Source organism: Leuciscus leuciscus (assembly GCF_965113295.1).
Source record: "Leuciscus leuciscus genome assembly, chromosome: 11".
In the NCBI taxonomy this organism is placed as follows: domain Eukaryota; kingdom Metazoa; phylum Chordata; class Actinopteri; order Cypriniformes; family Leuciscidae; genus Leuciscus; species Leuciscus leuciscus.
In genome coordinates this window covers 17,855,440-17,876,480 of record NC_138735.1, presented here as the reverse complement: position 1 = coordinate 17,876,480, position 21,041 = coordinate 17,855,440, and the positions used below count along the sequence as shown (strand labels likewise).

General features: G+C 36.6%; 1 protein-coding gene across 1 annotated transcript in view; it reads right to left on the bottom strand.

Moving 5' to 3' along the window:
- The window catches only part of sema5a (sema domain, seven thrombospondin repeats (type 1 and type 1-like), transmembrane domain (TM) and short cytoplasmic domain, (semaphorin) 5A), a 131,565-nt gene extending 111,409 nt beyond the window's left edge, over positions 1-20,156 (bottom strand). Inside the window, exon 1 of the mRNA XM_082183535.1 lies at positions 19,788-20,156. The gene's annotated coding sequence lies outside the window, so the exon portion shown is untranslated. The remainder of the gene's footprint in view (positions 1-19,787) is intronic.
- Between the last annotated feature and the right edge of the window lie 885 nt (positions 20,157-21,041).

Genomic DNA, 21,041 nt, shown 5'->3' with positions numbered 1-21,041 from the left:
TGCATTATGAGACACTGTCCCCATGGATTCACTTTCAAACATCAAAACATGCATTGAATTCTCCAAAGACACCATTATAATGAGATAAACATTAAACATATATATATATATGTTATTCACTGCTGTTCAAAAGTTTGGGGTGAGTAAGATTAACACATTTATTTGGCAAGGATGGATTAAATTGGTCAAAAGTTACTGTTTTCAACATTGATAATAAGAATAAATGTTTCTTGCAGCAAATCAGCATATTAGAATGATTCCTGTAAGATCATGTGACCTGAAGACTCCAGTAATGATGCTGAAAATCCAGCTTTGCCATCACAGGGATACATTACATTTTAAAATATGTTCAACAGAGCACAGTTATTTTACATTGCAATGATATTTTTTAAATATATAAAAAGGACAACAAGAGACCAAGAGTTCTGCACAGAAAAAAAGCAGCACTGCTTTCCCTTGAATTTATATGGACTTTGACAAGGGAAACTGCAGTATACGCTTATTTAGAGTGATGCCATTTTTTTATACCCACATTAAAGGTGCTCTAAGTGATGTTACTCGTTTTTTAGGCCTAAACATTTTTTGTCACATACAGCAAACATCTCCTCACTATCCGCTAGCTGCCTGTCTCCTGAACACACTGTAAAAAACGCGGTCTCTGTAGACAGCCCAGGCTCCACAAACGGCAACAACAACAAACTGGCCCAGCCTGGACCACGGAACATAACAAACAGTGTTCCAACCAATAACCGACAAGAATGATTTGGGGGTGGGGGTTAGTGGGCGTGCACATGAAGGGGGGTGTGGGGAGTGGAGGAGAGAGAAGCATGAAGAGGGAAGTTAACTAGAGGAGAGATGTCCTAGCCAACGACAACGACTAACGTTAGAATTATATTCTCTTGAATTTTGATATGGACGACACACGACCAAAGAGACGACGTTCCGATTAACAAATAGCAAAGAATAGGGAAAAGGAGAAGGAACGTTGGGCAAAGGCTAACGTTGGGCAAAGGACGTTGGGCAAAGGACGTTGGGCTAACGTTGGGCAAAGTCCCAAATTTACATCGGAAAAGCATACAGTCAGTTCATGACTGTTTCAGGAAGCACGGAAGGGAGGGGGGGATGGTGGGACGGGATGAGGAGGAGGGAGGGTCGAGCTAGCCTCCGTTTTGTTTGACAATACTTCGAACGTCAACAAGAAGTGACATCACCCAACATCGCTTAGAGCACCATTAAGGAGTTGTTCAAAACTCACCAGAGAAGAAATTATAAGAGATGTTATTTAAATTTTCCAATTAGCTGGCACTTGTTGCATCACTTCCTGTTTGACTGATTCATTTCAAGATCTCAAAGTTGAACTTGCAAACTGGCTGCAAAGGCAACATCTGCAAACAATCATAAAGAATAAAAAAAAATACACACAGAAATCACTTTACATATGAATAGGTAACTATGAATACAGATTACTGGAAAAAATGATAAAGCAGACAAAAAATAAAAAGCATATAATATATAAAGAACATTAAAATGATCAGTACAGTAGGAGATCATTATTGCAAAATAATACATTGTCTGCAACATTATTCACAGCTCTTTAGGTTCTAACAGCTAATTATACAGAGAAAAGAGATGGATTTGTGAATAAACTGAGTATTGTTAAACGATTCGCCGATGTTTTGCTAGCCATACTTGCATGAGAATGCAATCACAAGCCTCTCTCTTTCTTTCTCTCACTCGCTGGTCTGACAATTGCACGCCATTAGACAATGAAGTTTAAACAATAAACTTTAACAGGGGACGTATGCTTTATCCTGCAGGCCTCGTTAGAGTAATTGAAATACGGCGTACCGGCAGGCTAATTAGAACCAGTCAAATCAAGCAGTCAAATCCAGGGATGAGATCAAACGATCCACAAGGCGTTCTGAGACATAATATAAGTAGAGATTGGAGTTTTATTGCTATTCTAAGCACAGTTTTGCTGTGGCTGCATCCTTATTCATATACTATGCCATGTAGTATGTGAGCAGAATTAGAGTGTCCAAAAATCATCATTATGGAATTATGTCAGTGCAAGCTTTTTTAGCTATTATTAGGAGTATGAGTTTTCTTTTGATTTTTAGCAAAGAATGTGAGGAACTTTTTTAAGAGTATGAACCTAAGGGCGTTTTTCCACTGGGTTCGTTTGCTGCGGTCCGAACCCGAGTGCGCTAGTTCCCGGCGCCCCCCGCAGCGTTGGTCTGGTTTCACACTCAATTAGTTGTATCGAACCCAGGTGCGTTTGCAGTGATCTTACGTCATCGCAAACGCACACGGAAAACGCATGGAGAATACAACTCGACTGAGCATAGCTGTATTTTTGTCTGTTTTTTTGGTGCTATTATGCACAACATAGTGAGAGACAACTACGTTTATGTTCATTACATGGTGTAATTCAGCACATATCCAGGGGACGCCGTGTTTCTGCTGCTCGCAGAAGATTTTTCACTGATGCGACAGTGATACGCATGCGCGGGATAGTATACTTCCTGAACAAGCACGCACCCGAGTCCGTGTTGCTTGCACATTAACGCGAACCGCGCCACGGTTCGGGAGCAACCGAGCTCAGACCACCTCCTCCAGGTAGTCTCGGGTTCGGTACTCTAGTGCGCACCCGGGTCCGATGACAGCGTTCACATTAGCGATTTTTCATGCGAACCGTGCCCCGGTTCGCACTAAACTGCCAGTGTGAAAGCGCCCTAAAAGTTAAGTGACATGGTGTGCTCTAAAGGCCATTATTAGCATCTCTAAATGAAACAGAAAAAAAATTAATAAATAAAAAATCTTCCCAAAGACTCCACTGCCATTGGTTGGATAAACAGACGGCTCCGCCTCAAACTCACACCATCGGTTGAGCCAGTGTTGCTTTGTGGTTATGATGTGAAACAAACCAGACCAAACCAAATCTAAACAGATATGCAAACGCAGACAGTAAGGTGACAAAGATCAAAAATTGTATTACCCATACTGTCTTACCACAAGCTCAAAACTATGTACTTTCTACATCTCTACATTTCAGACAGTGTCAGGTGAATTACAAAAGTCCACATAATCTGTGCAAAACCCTCAGAATAGGTTCTTGTCTGGTTCATTAAGAATCTACAGAATATTTTGCTCGTTAAAATGTTTGAGCAGAAATTCTGGCCAATTATGCAGCTAGCAGTGGTCGCTTATTGTTTCTACACCTACAAAATGTGCATAACGTGTTATGGACTGTTTTAGGTGTTAAAAGTGAGCATTTCAATTAACAAGCAAAACAAAATGCGATTCCTAATTTCTACTAAAACATCTTATTTTGCAACATAATATGAGAACAAGTATAATCATACAGTGAGCTATCTGAGATTCAGATTGGCATTAACATTCTCAACATCATCATTACAAGGCCCTGATCTTACAAGCTGACCTTTCAACTGGTTTGCTGTGCTCCTAGTATTTGTTTGATGTCAACCCAATACCTAGACAAACAGGGCGGTCCATCTGTGAGTAGTTTCCTACCCGTAGCAGATGTCTAGGGTTCCGCTGAGAACATCACTCTTCATATGTGTTTGTAAGCAGCGAGAGCCATGCGCTGGGCCAACAGCAGTCACTTAAGTACCAGATGAGAGCTTGGTTTGGTTTGAGCAGCTGTGTTATTGCACTCAAGTCAGGTTACATTGGGTCACCTTCTGAACTGTAGAGAACTAACCAAGCTGTACTAAGTGCACTTTTGGGTAGAATAACAGTGTTTAAACAAAGCACTCACTGGTGTATCGATATAGTACATGCAGTGGCGGTCAACAGATCTTGGGGTCCCACGTGAACCTTGGAGTGTGTGTGTATCGCTCATGGAGACGGACAGTGGGAAATGCAGCCCTTTTCTTTCTTTTTTTGCAAATGTGGCATTCAACAAATTCTGCCAATAGTTACTCAACACTCATGTCATTCCAAATATGTATTGCTTTCCTCTGTGAAACACTAAAGAAGATATTTTAAAGAATGTTTCCAGTGTTTTTGCCCATACACTGAAAGTCAGTGGGACTCAAAACAACATAGGACCCCAATGACTTTCATTGTATGGCTAATATTGTTTTTGTTTAAAAATAATGTAATAAATCAACATTCACACATGTGATACAGACTATCCAGTATAACACCTACACTACTGTTCAAAAGTTTGAGATCAAGATTTGTTTTAAAGAAAATAAATTCAGCAAGGATGCGTTAAATGGATCAAAACAATACAAAAAAGGATATTTCAAATAAATGCTGTTCTTTTGAACTTTCTATTCATCAAGGAATACTGCACATCATGGTTTCCACCAAATATTGTGGAAAAAGAAATGATTTTGTCCCTTTTTCCAAACTAATACAGAAAAAAAACATATACTTCCAATACATATGTACATCCTCATCCTTACATAAGAAACACATATTCTTGTGTACACATGTACATGTATACTTAAGCACATACAGAGGCATTCACTGTTCACCGAATATATCTTATAGGTATTACGTTAATGATCACATGATTCGATCAAATTCTGTAGTACAAAGTAATGTTAAGGGTTACACATCCAACACAGTCCATGGGTTAAAAGCCAGATATGGTAACCGACGTAATCTTTTCAACCATTTCCCCCAATAGGATGAAATTCTATTAGTTTGTTGTCTTACTGAAAAGATCAGAGTTTCCATATTGTACACATCATTTACAATTTATTGCCATTCATATACAGAGAGATCTTCCTTAAGCCATTTCCTTGTAATGGCCTTCTTACTAGTTGTTAGTGATTTATTAAAAAGGTATATGTCCTTCTTTGCTGTTTTTGAAGGAGAAATACCCAAGTACACTGTTTTAATGTTACACTCAAGGTTGGGGTTTATGAAAAAGCTTATTGTATTTTTCCAAGTAAATTCCCTCCATGAATCCAAATTTGTTGTACTCATCTGTGTTTTACACACAGCCTGGTTACCCATTCTTCTTCTGTTATACTTATATTGTCTTTCTTTTCCCATTTTTGTTTCACATACGTGGTAGAGTGGATTTTTGTTGACATTAAATAGGAATAAATTAAAGAAATGATTTAGAATGATTTCTTAAGGATAAATTGGAGTAAAGATGCTGAAAATTCAGCTTTGCCATCACAGAAATAAATCAAATTTAAAATATGTCATATTTTAAATGGTAATACTATTGTACAATATTACAGTTTTTACAATACTTATGATCAAATGCAGTGAGCATAAGAGACTCAAAAACGTTTAAAACTTTTCAACGGTAGTGATACAGTTTCTTCACAAAAAATATTCTTGCATGTGGACAGCAATCTCTTTATAATGGCTCTGTATTATTGGATGTTACCACTGGGTCACGCTAACCCTACCAGCAGAGAGATTTAGGCATATCTAGAAAAATCTAAATGGGTCTGATCATTTTATTCAGCAAAAATGTACTGAGAGAAAGAAAAGTCTAACTCCCTGATTTTTGTTCTTTTTTCTGAAAGATCCCGAAGTAATGCCAGCCCAGTTCCTAACCCTCACCATCTGCTAAACTGCAAGGGCAGATTTCACCACAAGCTTCTGCATGAATTCACCTTCTACAGAGTCACCACAACTTCCTCTCCCCTCTCACCCAGACAGACGGGGGTGAGCAGCACCTGGACTCACTGCAAATAGCCCACCACACCAGTGGACCCTTATTTTCCCTAAAGTATCAAGAAAGAAAACAGGCCTTTGGGAAGTGAAGGACAAGCGAGTGGGTGCAGCTGGACAAGCTGGAACTACATGAACTGTGGTTGAAGTGTCAGACAGCTGAATCATTGAATAACTTAATTATTTATTTATTTTATTACTGATATTAATTTATTACATTTTAAGTTAAATGAATAAATTATTTAAGGATTCAGATTTTATACCTCCCAAGATACCTTGTTTCTTTAGTCAGACTCTTAGACAGCATGTAGTCTTAGGTGAAAAAAGAATCCCATTCAACTAAAAATCTATCAAAGATGGACAAGACAAGGGCAATTTTATGAATAAACATAAAATACATTTAAAACTGAAAAGTGTTAATAGAAAATAGTTCAGTGCAATTTAACAATGTACACTACAGATTAAAAGTTGATACTAATTTTTAAATGTTTTTAAAAATAATTTTCTAATGCTAATCAAGGAAGGTTTTTTTTTCTTTCTTTTTTTTTGAGTAAAAACAGTAATATTGTGAAATATTAACAAATTAACCCTCTGTGGTCAACGAACAAACAGCAGCAAAATTGGCTTAAAATACTCATACGTCATTTATGGTCATCCAGATAAAAACAATACATCATTTGAAACTGTAAACTATTTTTATATGTGTCCACTTACAATCAAAACATTGTGCTTTTGTAAAATAAAGAGAACAAACAGGGTGTGCTTTCTGCCGTCTCGGTCTCCGTGAACCTTTTTCTGGAGCATGTCACAAAAATGAAACAAAACTCATTATTAAACTATTAAAAATAAAATTTAATCTAATTTAATTATCTTAATAGATGTACTCTTTTAATCTTTTAGTACTTTTTACAAAAACATAATGCCAAAAAAAAAAAAATATCTCAACAGTTTTATAGTCGTCCAGTCAGATAAACAACATTGAGGCAGAACATTCATAAATCTTGCACAGCGAGCACATAACCTGCTGTCACCATTTAAATTTAAGAGCAACCGAGTTCATTCCCTGAACAGTTCATAAACAAACACCAACAGAAACAGGTGCTAACAAGATGGAGAACTTTGCGCTCTCGAGTGCATTGGAAGCAGTACAGCCTCACAACCCCAACTTCTCTTTTTCAACGATGGGCGTCTCAGGAAGCCCAACAAAAAGTTATTCTTCTCTCTACAGAACATGCCCTTACAGAGCACTATGAAATCGTATGGTGGCGATAAAATATCGCAGCTCACATAAATACTGTTTTAATGAGCCCCCTCACCCTTCACTTTAATGATGACTGTAGCTTTTCCAGTCTGCTCCTTGAGAGCACATGTGGCCTCCAGGTGGGCCAGTCAGACCAACACAAAATTATTCCAAACACCTCCGATTCCTAAATCATCCAGGACTACCGCTGAACATGCCTTCAAGTCCTTTCTCTCACCTCTCCTGACCATTGATCACCATCTCTCTTTCCCTTCCCACATCTTGCATGGTAGATAAAAATGTGTGTGGTGAGAAGTCATGGTGAATTGAACCTATATGTTCCACTAATTGTTTCCAAAGAACATTGATCCCTTATAAGCATGAGAGAGAAATCCTAATATGCATAATCCTCATTATCCCTCTTCAATTAACATTTTCCGATGCTGAATGGTCCGTATGGACCAGGTTAGGTGGCACTGCTAACAAGTGTCTGGTGTTTAAAAATAGAAGAATGAATAATTATTCCATTGTGACTGCAAGCAATGCATTTTTAAAATTCACTTTACATTTCAGAGTACTTTTTGTTAGTTTCTGCAATGGTTTTGATGTCAGTTTTTAATTTATGTAGCCTACATATAATTTTTTTATAATAATTTGTTATATTTATATAGTGCTTTTCTCTGCACTCAAAGCGCTTTACATAGAAGTGGGGAATCTCCTTATACACTACCGTTCAAAAGTTTGGGCTCAGTAAAACCTTTTTTTTTATGTTTAAAAAAAAAATCTCCTAAGTCTACCAAGGCTGCATTGATATAGTTTGAAATATAGTTACAATTTTAAATAACTTTTCTGTTTTAAAATATTTGAAAATTTAAATTTAATCCTGTGATGGCAAAGCTGAATTTTCAGTATCATTACCCCAGTCTTCAGTGTCACATGATCCTTCAGAAATCGAACTTAAAGGGATAGTTCACTTTGAAATTAATTTTTGGTATGTTTTAGCTTACCAAGGTTAGGTTAGTGCATCCAAGATGTAGGTGTCTTTTTTTCCACAGTAGTTTCAATTTTGATATTTTTAGGTCAAACCGTTCTTGTCTGTCAGTCATATAATGCAGGTCGATGGTCACTGTCTCAAAGAGCATGCACAGAGTCCAAATTAAAACAATTCCCCGTCGTCCAAATTAAACAGTTCCCCATCGTAAGTACACGTTGATGGCCTAAGACACGAAACGAGCGGTTTGTGTGAGAAAACGAACAGTATTTATATCGTTTTTACCACTTATACACAGCCATGTCGAAGTGATCTGATCTGACGTGTACGCAGACTGGTGCATAGACATATACACACTAGATGTCGCCTTGTCTACGGCAGTTCATTGGAACGAATGTCTTTAAGGCGACATCTAGTGTATATATCTATGCACCAGTCTGCGTACACATCACATCAGATTTATCCCTTTAAATGCTGATTTGCTGCTCAAGAAACATTTCTTATTATTGTTTCTTGTTGAATAAATGTTGAAAACTGTGCTGCTTAGTATTTTTTGTGTGGAAACCGTGACACATTTTTTCAGGATTATTTGATGACTGGTATGAAAAGAACATAAAAGAACAGCATTTATTTCAATTTGAAATCTTTTGAAACAATTTAAATGTCTTTACTGTCACTTTTGATCAATTTAATGCATTCTCGCTGAATAAAAGTATTATTCTCCTATTCTACTTTTAAATGGTATTATGTCTTATTTAACCCAATATACTGTGTGCTGCAAGTCCAGACTCCAGCCTCTCAGTCATGCACTTTGCATAAGCAGTACGTACTATATAAGCGACAAGCAAGGCAGTTTGCTAGGCTTTGGAACAGAACGTACTTCTGACTATTAATTGAGTCTGGGTCATGCTGTTTGAAGGGCAGCTTTCAGGGATGTCAGGGTTGAGCCCACGGTTTATGTGCTGTCAGAAGAGAATGAATGGATGAAAACTGCTGTGAGGCCTGTCAAAAGGTCAGCAGGTGAAATGGGGGAGTGCGAGAGCGCCTATCTCAGCAGGGTCAATGAGAAACGAGCGAGTTTCAAGGAACAAGAGTGTCTTTTTATAACTCTGAATAATTGCTCAAAGGCACTGTCATCTCTGTCAGCTTAACATCTAAAACCATTTAGCTACCATGAGTTGCCGGTATGTGTGTGCTGGTTGGAAAGGAAGGGTGTGGAGTCTGAAATGTGCGTTTATAAAATGTTGCTTTATTCATCACAAAACAGATGTTTGTTGTATACCGGGAGGGAACGTGTGTTAGAGCACTGCAGGGTTCAGAGCTCGCCACGATTCATTCAATCTTATTCAACACTATTCACAGAAAAGACGCCTGTTGATATTATATTCATGCAGGCAAGAGGACTTAATAGACGTTTGAAGCACAACAGGTGACTTCTGTTCTTTTTATTCTTAACTCAGAATTCTCTTCCAAGCAGAATTTGTCTCTTTTGAAAAGCGTAGAGGGTGGAAAAGAAACAAAGACATGAATGAAAGAAGGACAGAGGAAGTAACAGCATGCCGATTGTTTCATGGCAGGTACTCGAGGTCGACAGGTCTTGGGTTATTTGCAGCTCTAGCCCTCCTCTAGTGACATTTATCTAAAGTGAATAAGCAAATTAAATGGCACATTTGAACTGTCACCACACTTGACTATAAGGCGTCCCACAGGTAAACGTTTACAATGTCAGACGGATTACGTCAAGTAATTTGTTCAATCAAAAGTATTGGGAGCTGTTTCATCCATTTGACGCAACCAAACACTGGCCGTTGAAAGAGGACTTTTTGTAACTATGGACATATGTTTAGACTGTGTCAAACAGTGCTTTGTTTCCCATAGCACTTTGGTTCAACAATATAGGAGGACTAATGTTAATGGCATCACGGTAAGTGTAGGAGTAATAACTTATGCTAATTACTCTATATGAGATCTCTGAGATGCTGCTAACGAACATGGCACCTACTGTCTATCCCACTGTTTTTGTTCCATGTCAATTTGCTTTATTTGATGTCATTCTCCAGACAGAGTTCCCTTAAGCATATGCGCACTCTTCAAAAACGGTGCTGATTGTTGAAAATATACGCTAAAATATATTGATTAAAATGTATATATATATATTTAAATAGAATGAAAGATATAGAATTTATGGAATGTTAGCTTGTTTATTGTGCTCAAGAGCATGATCTTTTTAAGTCCATTTAACAAGAAACTACGATTAAGAGGTCAACTCTGGATGGATGGATGGATGGATGGGAAGAAAGAAAGAATGTGAATAAAGAAAAGAAGGCTGGATAAAATGGAGGAAAAAAATGGATGGAAGAAAGGAAGGAAGCAAAGAAGGATGAAGGAAGGAAATATAAAAGATGGATAGTGGTATTGATGTAGTTGCTTCTACTATGCTTATCATGTATTTGAACACAGCCTCCTCTGATTCCTTAAACTGAGCAATCATACTGGACATGGAAATGGAGTTACAGCATTTTGTTTCTCGAAAAAAAATGGGATTGGAAAAAGTCGAAAGGGAGAAGAAATTAAATGTGCTTCCTTCCGCATAAATAACCATCAGTAACCTTTCAAACCAATTAGCATTAAAGTATCACTTTGGTGCATCATTAAGCCTGATTGAGCTAAACGAAACAGGTGTAGAGAGGTATAAATAAATGATGCGAAAAACCGGTGGAGAAACACTTTAAAATATAGCTAAAATATTGATCAATACTGTATTAACGGGTCATTTTATATATATAAACCTGCCATAAGTAAAGAAAGGAAAATGAAATTCTAAATGGGATGTTAGATGGAAAAGAGCTTCATCTGGGAGAGGATATAGATAGATAGAATGACAGACAGACACAGTCAGATAGATAGATGGGTAGATGGATATATAGATACCAAATAAACATGCTTGCTAAAAATATTGTCTCATTTGTAGACGCGTGCTGTTCTCTGATTGGTGTAGTTTCAGTGGCTCCTCTCAGCAGGGAGGAACTGTCAGTGTCTGCTAGAGGGGGATTCACACCAACCCTCCTCACGCTGAGAACTGTTTGTCTGTCTCCCACTCCCCTTCTTAACTCATTCTGAGGCGCCTCCATCAGACATATATCTGGAAAGAGATCACTGGAAAACCATTCGAAGACTTTAAATATAAATAAATGACACATGCCTCAAGTAAGAGCAGATCTCCTATTGATCCCTTCATATAGTCTGCATGAACAACCATACATCTTAGAGGAGCCAGTCGACACATTTAAATTGCGTTGCACGGTCCCATCAGTCGCTGGAGAGCCGTGCGGGACATCTTCTCAGGGAGCCGCTCGATGCTTTAAGCAGGACTTAGGAGGTTTTGTATTGATTAGCAAGAGCTCGGTTTCCATAAAATCAAGCTGTTCATTGATACGGCAGGGATTTTCTGCATGCCCAGTTGCCCACGCTTCTACGGTGACCTTGTGGCTTTGTTAATATTATCTGCACATATTTACAGTACATCCTTTTACTTACAATCAAAAGATTTACAGGCTTTCAAAACACAACTACAGCTTTTACGTTTGCAATACACTATCAGATTAAAGGCATATTTAAAATCCTCCTCATAGCTGTCAAATGCTCTCTGTTGGATGTTTTATATGAAACAGAGGAGAGCAGTTGTTTTTTCTCTTTCTTCTGTCACATCCCGTCTGACTTCACTGCATCTTTTGAGCCTGCGGATTCTCACCTGTCAGGGATGATGTCAAGTCCCCTGACGCTTCCTCAGATTTGGATAGCGCCGATGAACAGTGCAGACACATCACAAATATCAGATGTCAAGAAAGCAAAATGCAGAGTTTGAGTCATCCTCTCGCTTCAAAAGCACATAGACCTGACTTAAAACCAAGGTTAGCGCACGTATTCCCACACGCTGAGCCTCGAGGACACAAGTTTAAGTCCGGCTTGCATCATCCTACTTGCCTTTTCTTAACTTGAATTTAAATAAAGAAATAGAAATGTAAAAAAATTAAAATAATTCAATTAAAAATATTAATAATACACACAAAAAAAAAAATGGTTCTTCAGCGGTTCTTTGCGGTGGTTAAGGTGCTATATAGCACCACTACCATTTAAAGAACCCGTTAAGCCCAGTTTGGTTCTTCAGCGGTTCTTTAGCGGTTCTTTGGGGTGGTTAAGGTGCTATATGGCACCTCTTATGGTTCTACATAGCACCATTTGACAAAGGTAGGTGCTATATGGCACTTAAAGTGGTTCCCCTATGATTACAAGCCAATGAACCACTTTTAGTGCTATTTAGCACCATTTTTGTTTAGAGTGTAGTATAATATAATAGTACATAAATAATGCTTTATATTTCTGAGATAATGTGCAATTGTGGGTTTAGACTGCACTTATGTTCACTTTTTTCAACTAAATGATTTAGAGAAATCATGAATATTTAAAAAGATTTAAAAATAAATAGGAAATACTGCTAAAAAAATTTATTTTGGTTTGTACAGTAGCATATAGTTACCATTTTATTCATTTTTTATCTAATGTATTTGATTTTTAAAAAAATCTTCTTTTTTATAATAAACAAGTTTGTAGATAGAAGTGTATTTTTCTTTCTAAATGAATGAAAAAAAACAGAACAGGTATTAGAATCAATATCAAGAAAGAAAATGTGTAAAATGCATAAAACTGCATAAAAATCAAGTACAGAAGAACATTTCAAAAGCAGACGGTAATATTATAGGCTAAGACACCGAGTAACAAACTTGATATCACATGTGCAAGTCTGAGCTTGTATGCAAACGATTCATTCACAGTTTTCACATAACACTGTCAAACTATCTGTGCAGAAAGCAGAACTGACACAAAACCATAAGCACCCGTGTCTCACTCTACGGTCCACAGAAACAGCAAGTGAGAGAATCACATAGTGTTAAAACAAAAGCTGTGGAGCAGAACCACGCAGACCACCTTCCAAGGCGACTCATTAAAGCCTCTTTTTGGACGCAGACCTCCTTCACCCTGAAGCAAACCCCCGGCTTCAGTAATCAATCTACACTCTCTCTATCTGCTCTGCCACATTTCCAGGACCCCAGACAAAGATGGATGCTGTTCGCAGCCTGACACAAGCTTTCAGAGCAGCAGGGGAGGCGGGAGCCTACAGCTCTATCTGGAAAAAGCCCTAAATACATATTAAGTGCTCTCCTGCTATCTGCATCGCTCTCCCCACACAGTCTATGGTCACAATGCTGTTAGAATCCATCAGACACACTTACACTGCATTACAAAAGAGGCGGAGGCTTTTCTGTAAAACAGACCATATGGAGAGCCCAGCAGAAAGTCCTGAAAATGGACGATTTAAGTTGGTAAAAGTTTTCATTTATGTCATTTTTATTAGTGGTCGAATACAAGTTTTTTTTATATATATATAATACATTATACATATTTTTATATATTTTAGTGTAAATATATTATGTATAAAATATATATAATGTAATATATATATATTATACATTATACATTATATATGAAATATATATATATATATATATATATATATTATACATAATATATATTTTATACAATATAATATATTATGTATAACATATATATAATGTAATATATATTATATATATTTTATACAATAGTTTTTATATTAAATATATTTAAATATAATTCTTTTTACTATTATTATTAATGATTAACTATATTATTATTACTTTTTACTGTATGTGTATAAGCAAGTGTGACCAGTGGCAAATATAATGCCAATATATGATATACTGCTATACTATATGATTTTAACATATTAAATGATGCATCATGCATATATACAATCGATAACAGTAGAATAACATTTATCTACTCAAAATAAATGTAAATAAATCAGTAGATTTGGCTGACCACAAAACAAAAGGCAAATATATCTAAATAATTATGAGTAATTTAATTAGCCTGCCGGATATCGGTTAATCGCTGTTTATTAACACCATTAAAATGCAGCAATTAACACCTATGATTTAATTTTATTTCTGTTGTCATTAGCTCTTAAAAACTGAGACTAGTGTTTTTATGAGAAAAGATCAACCATCAGTCAAGTTCACTGGCTATAATCATTTATGCTCCATTACATTTATTATGCCATAATTCAAAAGATATACATTTAGACATCAAGAACGAGGTCCTAAAAGCTCCACATAAATGGACCACAAAAAAAAATCCATTCATTTTTACAACAAATGTCAACCATCCTCGTTTACATGTCAGCGCTTTGATTAAAGGGTCTTCAGGAATCTTCAAGGCAGTTTGGTGTCCCCATAAACTCAGAATCACTCAAACAACCCTTTCACTCATTTTGTAACGTCACTCACCCGCATAAAAATTACGAGTCTGTTAAACCGGGCCTAGAAACCATGGGAAATCATTTTCAGAAGACTGACAACTCATGATTCAGCCTGAAGAGCAACCGCCGCTGGAATGGCATCACATTAATAAGCTACGGTAAGCTGAAGGAAAGAAAAAAAAAAATCTCCTGGTCTAGCTCTCATCCTTTATTCTCAAAGAACATAAGGTCCAGAGTTTCAAACATAAACAGGATGCTCTCCAAGTCTTTCCTAAAAATAACACCCGAGGTCTGGCGGGATTATAAACTGGACCTCTATTAGAGCTGCTGAAGCGCTGTCCTCATTTAAATGCACAAAAGTCTTTCATACAAGCACAGAACGGAAACACAGAGACCGAGGGGATTTGTCAATGTGAAGTTTTACATTCAGTGAGTCAGGGCTAAATATAAGGACTGCGGTTTAAAATGACAGTGAAAGAAGGGTAATGAGGTTTTGTGGTTTTAGGACTACGTAAACATATCAGCCAGTGTGGAGAGATGGCGCTAATCTGCACTGATATGTGGGCATATCTGTTTCCATCAAAGCAGAGAGCTCTCTCTTTCACTCAAAACACATTCAAACCAGCTTTCTTTCTTTGTAAAACTCAAAAATCATCCTGAAAGCATTGGCATCCACCTGCAGAACAGAGGAAGTTCAAAGCAGCGCATATTACTCTAGTCCTGCTCCAATCTGGCAGCGCTGCAGATCGAATCAACTATTCTAGTGTGATAAAAGAGTCTCTCTTATACGTTCACAAAAAAAAAATAACAATAAATATGCAGCACAAATCTCTACTAGTTTTAGACTTGTAGGCCCCTATTATGAACAACTCTGAATCAAATTTCGAAGCTGCTAACTTATAGGTATATAGACTTATTTATAAGTCTGCATGAAACTGAAGTTGCGATAGCCTTTTCTTCCCTATTCCTCGCTGACAAAAATATGTTCTAGGAATGTTTTACACTGTAAAAAATGTATGTGATCAATACGTTATGACAACATAATTATGTCTTTACATTGCTTTAACTCGTCAAAATAAGTTAAGCTATTTTCAACTTGAGAATATGAGTTATGAGTTTTATACAGTAATTTTTTGTCAGTTTAATGTAATTTAAGTTGAAATGACTTAAACATCCAAGTTGATTGTACTTAAAAATGTAAGGCAGCAACTTTTACAGTGTACCAACGTTTCATAAGTTATTTCTGAACATTTAAATGTCCAATTTTCTAAATGTTATAAAAAAAACTTTTTCTTGGTTATGTTAACATTAAGAGAACATTCCATTTTATCATTCATCAAACATCACGGGAATGCTACTTTTTAACTTTCTCTGAACATTCTGAAACAAGTAACATTTAAAAACCATTAGATGAATGTCCCGTTTCAGAAACAAAACTTCCAATGAACGAAGTATAAATAACGTTTTGAGAACGTTATTAAAGACCAGATATCTTTGAATCAACAAACAAGAATGTTTGTTCATAACTTTTGAGAAAAACCTTGCCCTGAGAAGAGATGTCATTGCAGGAGGGAGGGGAAGTTATTTTGGTTAAGTGCATGCATCACAATAAATACAGCAATATTCCATTAAAAGATTATTGTTCATTTTGATTTCATGGTGATTTTACAATAATGCCCATATCTTGATCACATCTTATTCTCAATTGCCCATTTAAAAAAAAAAAAAAATGAAAGAATTACGAATAATGAATTCCATCTACAGCCTGAAGGAGACAGAAAATAATGTGTGTGGAAACCAGACAACAGCAATTAGAATAATCACCAACATCAAGAGCAAGAATATGAATCACAGTCAAAATACAATCAGTGATAATTACAAAGAATTGCAACCAAACCAGACCAACCTCAGCTCGCCCTGTCCTGACATAAGAGCTCATGTTTTCATACAACATAGTTATCTAATCTACTTCAGTAGCTGGGGCAACCTCAATAAACTTTTACAGGAGACAATTATGCCTCATGTTACACTCTCTCCTCCATTGTTGTCTGATCTGCCATCAAGGTTGAGTTGCACGTATCCACAGCAACCCTTCAGCGTCTTACCGACTGAATAAGTTGGCGCCTCATTAGCCCTGACCTGTCTGTTCTTCAGACCAGCTGTTTCCTCAAGCCTGACTTACTCTACAAGGGTAATAAAGTGGCAGCCATAGTTGAATTCTTCTCTCAAGACAGCAAAGACTGTTCTGTGATCAGTACCGGAGCACCAGCCCTGAATGGAGATGTGGCGAGCTGAGAGCTAAATATAGACGAGGGACAAAATCGCTTGTAAACAATGGAAAAATTCACTGGCTGGAAGTGAAATGAAAAGTGTGGGAGGGACTATGATGAATGGAATTATCTTATTTAAAAAAACTATTCACCCAAAAATGGGTACACAAAGGAAGCTATTTTTGCACAAACAATTCAAGTCAATGGGGTCCAAAACAACTTTGAACCCTATATATATATATATATAGGGTTCAAAGTTGTTTTGGACCCCATTGACTTTAATTGTTTGTGCAAAAAATAGCTTCCTTTGTGAATATATATATATACATATACACACACACACACACACACACACACACACACACACACACACACACTATATTGGTCAGAAGTTTGGAATAATTAAGATTTTTAATGCTTTTGTAAAAAAGTCTCTTATGCTCACCAAGGATGCATTTACTTGTTCAAAAATAGAGTAAAAGTAATATGGTGAAATATTATTACAATTTAACTGCTTTCTATATATTTTCTAATTTACAACTGTGATGGCAAAGTTGATTTCTCAGCCGCCATTACTCCAGTATTCACTTGACTTTCACATGATCCTTCAGACGTCATTCTAATATGCTCAAATATTATAATGGTTCTTCTTATTATCAAAGTTGAAAACAGTTTTTGCTATTTAATATTAGAATGATTTCTTAAGGATCATGTGACACTGTATATTTGATCAAATGTATGCAGCCTTGGTGAGCATAAAATATTTCTTTCAAAAACATAATTCCATTATTCCAAATGAAAGAAAGTCATACAGAGGTTTTGGATAAACTATCCCTTTAAGATCCCTTTTGGTATTGTGTTTGCTGCTGATTATGTTAATAAAAACAGGGGAGGTGAGTGGAACAACAGTCTCTCAGGGTTGTCAAGAAGTGGAGGTGCTAGTGACGGCATACTAACAACTTTACAATAGCTGCGGATGCCTTGGTAACACATGCAGGCCACTGGCAGACTAATAACTTGGGTTACAAATAGGAATAAAGTCAGTCTTCATATTACTAAAGCGTCCACAGGGCGTTCTATAATAAAGGTACTTTCAATGTAACAGTGTATGGCATAATGGCTGACATTTGCAAATCTGTATCGATGTTAACCATAAACTCAATGATCTCACGTTGACTAAATTATCGCTTTAGGACAATAACAGTGCAAAAGAGTTTAGAGTTTAGGTCAAATCAATGACAGGGAGGCTTTTTTTTTTCTTTTTTTTTTGGACTGTTTTTACACGTCCAGAAATTCCGTGTTGAATCTGCACTGAAATTCGAACTGCTCTCATTGCCCAAAGGTACCTTATCATACTCTTTCAGAATTCAGCACTTTTTTTTTGCTTTACATTCCCGAGCCTCTTTGTCCTACGGGACCTTAACGCCCGTGCCTTTGCAGGTGAATGAACTCAAAGGACTTGCACTGCTATGATCTAGAAGTAATTTAACCATCTGGACCAGGGTCACGTTTTTCCAGAAGCCTGCTGGTGGTGAAACACTATACACATGCACTATATAGAGATTAGTCTTAAAAAAAAGTATCCTATGAAGTACAACAACCTTTAAGCAAGTAAAGAAACACTGAAGGGAACTTGGACATCTTCCAACGCTTGGATGCATCATATATTCAGCATGGGTAAAATACATAATGATACAGTCTGGAGAGATCAATGGAACAGGAAAGCCACGTGAACCACTAATTTCAGGAACGCTGAACGTGTTCAGAGTCATTAAGCAAACACATTTGCGCGCAAAGTACTTCAAACGATCATTTCCATTTTTATGATAAATTTTACTCTGTTACATTCAAAGATTGATTAAAAAAGATCACATCTGACAATAATTGACCATTTGAGGGAATGTCCAAAGTTGATACTATTATGCCTAATGACCTGACACATTCTCTATTGGATGAAATGAGATGTTTGATGATAATAGCGATAATAGACACACTACAAAGCTGGAAAATCAAATATAGAGAGGTTTATGTAGTATATATAACTATTGGTAAAATCAAATGAATGAACTTGAACAGTCATGGTTCAATGTGGCTGTTAAAATAGAGTGGGACATCAGGTAAACTGGAACACAGACGTTTCATGATTGATTGTCCTTTAAATATCAGGAGACAATCAAACGTAGCAGTCATTAATCTTTGCCAGTCATTAATAAAAAATAAAAAAAGCCACAAGGGTCTTTATCATTCTGAAAATGTCTTCATTTGTCTTAAATCATCACCACAGTCTCAATAACAACAAAATCCACCAGTAAAATCGGCTTCTTCTCTTAAAGTATTAAGAATATAAATCATCAGTTAATTATACTTATACATGATTACTGCATACTGAATTACAAAAAAGATGCAATGTTGCAAAATTGCAAACATCTTTCCTATAATACACATAACATGAGATCACATTTGGTAGCCTGAGTTACCATCGACAGCTTGTTTTAGATTATTTCTATGCTGGTCGTTTATGTATTGAAAATATGCTTCTTTAAATTCATATAAAAAGTTGATTTAATTAAATAGTTATAATAATGTGTTAAGTGAAGTATATTTATTGCAGATAAGTTAGACCCTCTCAGTTGAGGAAAATAATATTGACAAAAATAAAAATAATAAAAATAATTAAGTTTACGCCCTAAAATTAAGTAAAAAATAATTAAGGCACAATTAAGTAAAAAATAAAATAAATAAATCACAGACACTGAAGAAACTGCCAATAACAAGGTGTAGACAAGGTCATTTTCTATATAGCCTATACTGTCTCTGCTAACAATCATATTCATGCAGTTTATGCAGGATACTGAATTAAGACGTGAGATGTTTTATTGCCGTCAACAGCTTGATCTCTGTCAGACTAAACTACTCTGAGGCAGCACCACCACGCGGTAAATATGATTTCACCAGCAAAAGTTCCACAATAAACGCACATGAAAGCATAGCCGATACGTTATGATTTCGACAATGTTTTCCTTATTAATGTGTATGTGAGAGAAAAATAAATATAGGCTACATATTTTTTTTTTGCATGTGAAATATTATAGCTATTGATCTGAATTCATTCTTAAGAAACACTTGTTCTTGTATAAGCATTACAAGAGAACGACAGATACAGTATAGGCTACTGCAAATATATAAGCTTTACATATCTCTGCGTTGGTTATCTGAACACCTGAGTCGCGTATGGAGAAAAGCATATGGGTTACTTACCAAAAGAAGTGTCACAATATTCCTCCTTATCATGTAGGTGAGAAGAAGCAAAGAGTCAGTGAGTTGTGTGAAATGTGACGTGTAATCCCAATATCTCTACAGTCCGCAACGGGGGAATAGTCCGTATGAGCGCAGCTTTCTATATGAACTGATCCTCAAACGAACGCAATAATAACAAATGACTTCCACTACTTTCTCAGACGACAGAGAGCGGAGCGGGGAAAGACGTGTAGCAGAGCCGCGAGTCTAAACTCACTGGGCAGTTTGTGTGAAGCGCTCCGGTCAGAGAGCGACAGAATGAGACGTGTCTACACTGCGAGCGACGCGACGCGACGCGAACAAGACCAGAGCGTCCCACTGAACCAACGAGCCTGTCTGCGCTGCAAGAGAGCGCGTGGACAGCTTCATTGATGATAATGGGGGTGTTCTATTTTGCGCAACAGTTCTCTTGCAGAAGAACATCATTTGAATTTACAGAAAGTGGAGTGGAATAGCCCTAATAACTATTTATTTTATTTACATTTTTTGATCACCCTGAAAAGTTTAGGACTGCTTTGCAAAGTTCTTATTCTGATACCACCAGAGGTCACACTTTACATTAGTGCCCATAAAATAGTGTAATTTCATAAATGAGTGTACATTTCTTTCCGTTATAATGACCGTTGACTGTACAGTAGCCTATCTATCATACTCCTATAACGAGATTCCTCACATAATAAATAAAAAGCCAGCCTACATGCAAATTATCTTAAAGTCACATGACATAAAAATTGACAATTCTGTTTTTTTTAATGGAATATTGTTATATTTGTAATACATTATTTATCCATGCGTTTCATTTTTTAAACCCTAACTTATGTGCCCCCATAAACTTTAATCAATAGGCTATAGCCTACCTTCCCTCTTTCTTGTTGCGACCAATAGCAAACGAATTTTTTTTTTACCTGGTTTTTTTATTTTTTTATTATTGTTTTAGAGAACGGGAACATACAAAAGAATAAGCATAGCCTACATCCATTTTTTTTACTTGTTAAAGAACCTATTTCACTCGGGATACTCGTCACCATAAGGAAGAAAAGACTATAAAATCACATCCGAAATCACATAGGCTACCTACCTACCTACTCTTGAGTAGGTAGCCTTATTTTGAGTAGGCTAAGTAATTATTTCACGACCGCTGAAAAAGTATGTTAGTATGAATGTAAACTGGACGTAGCCTACTACATTGGACATGCTCTCATCTTCACGTGACCT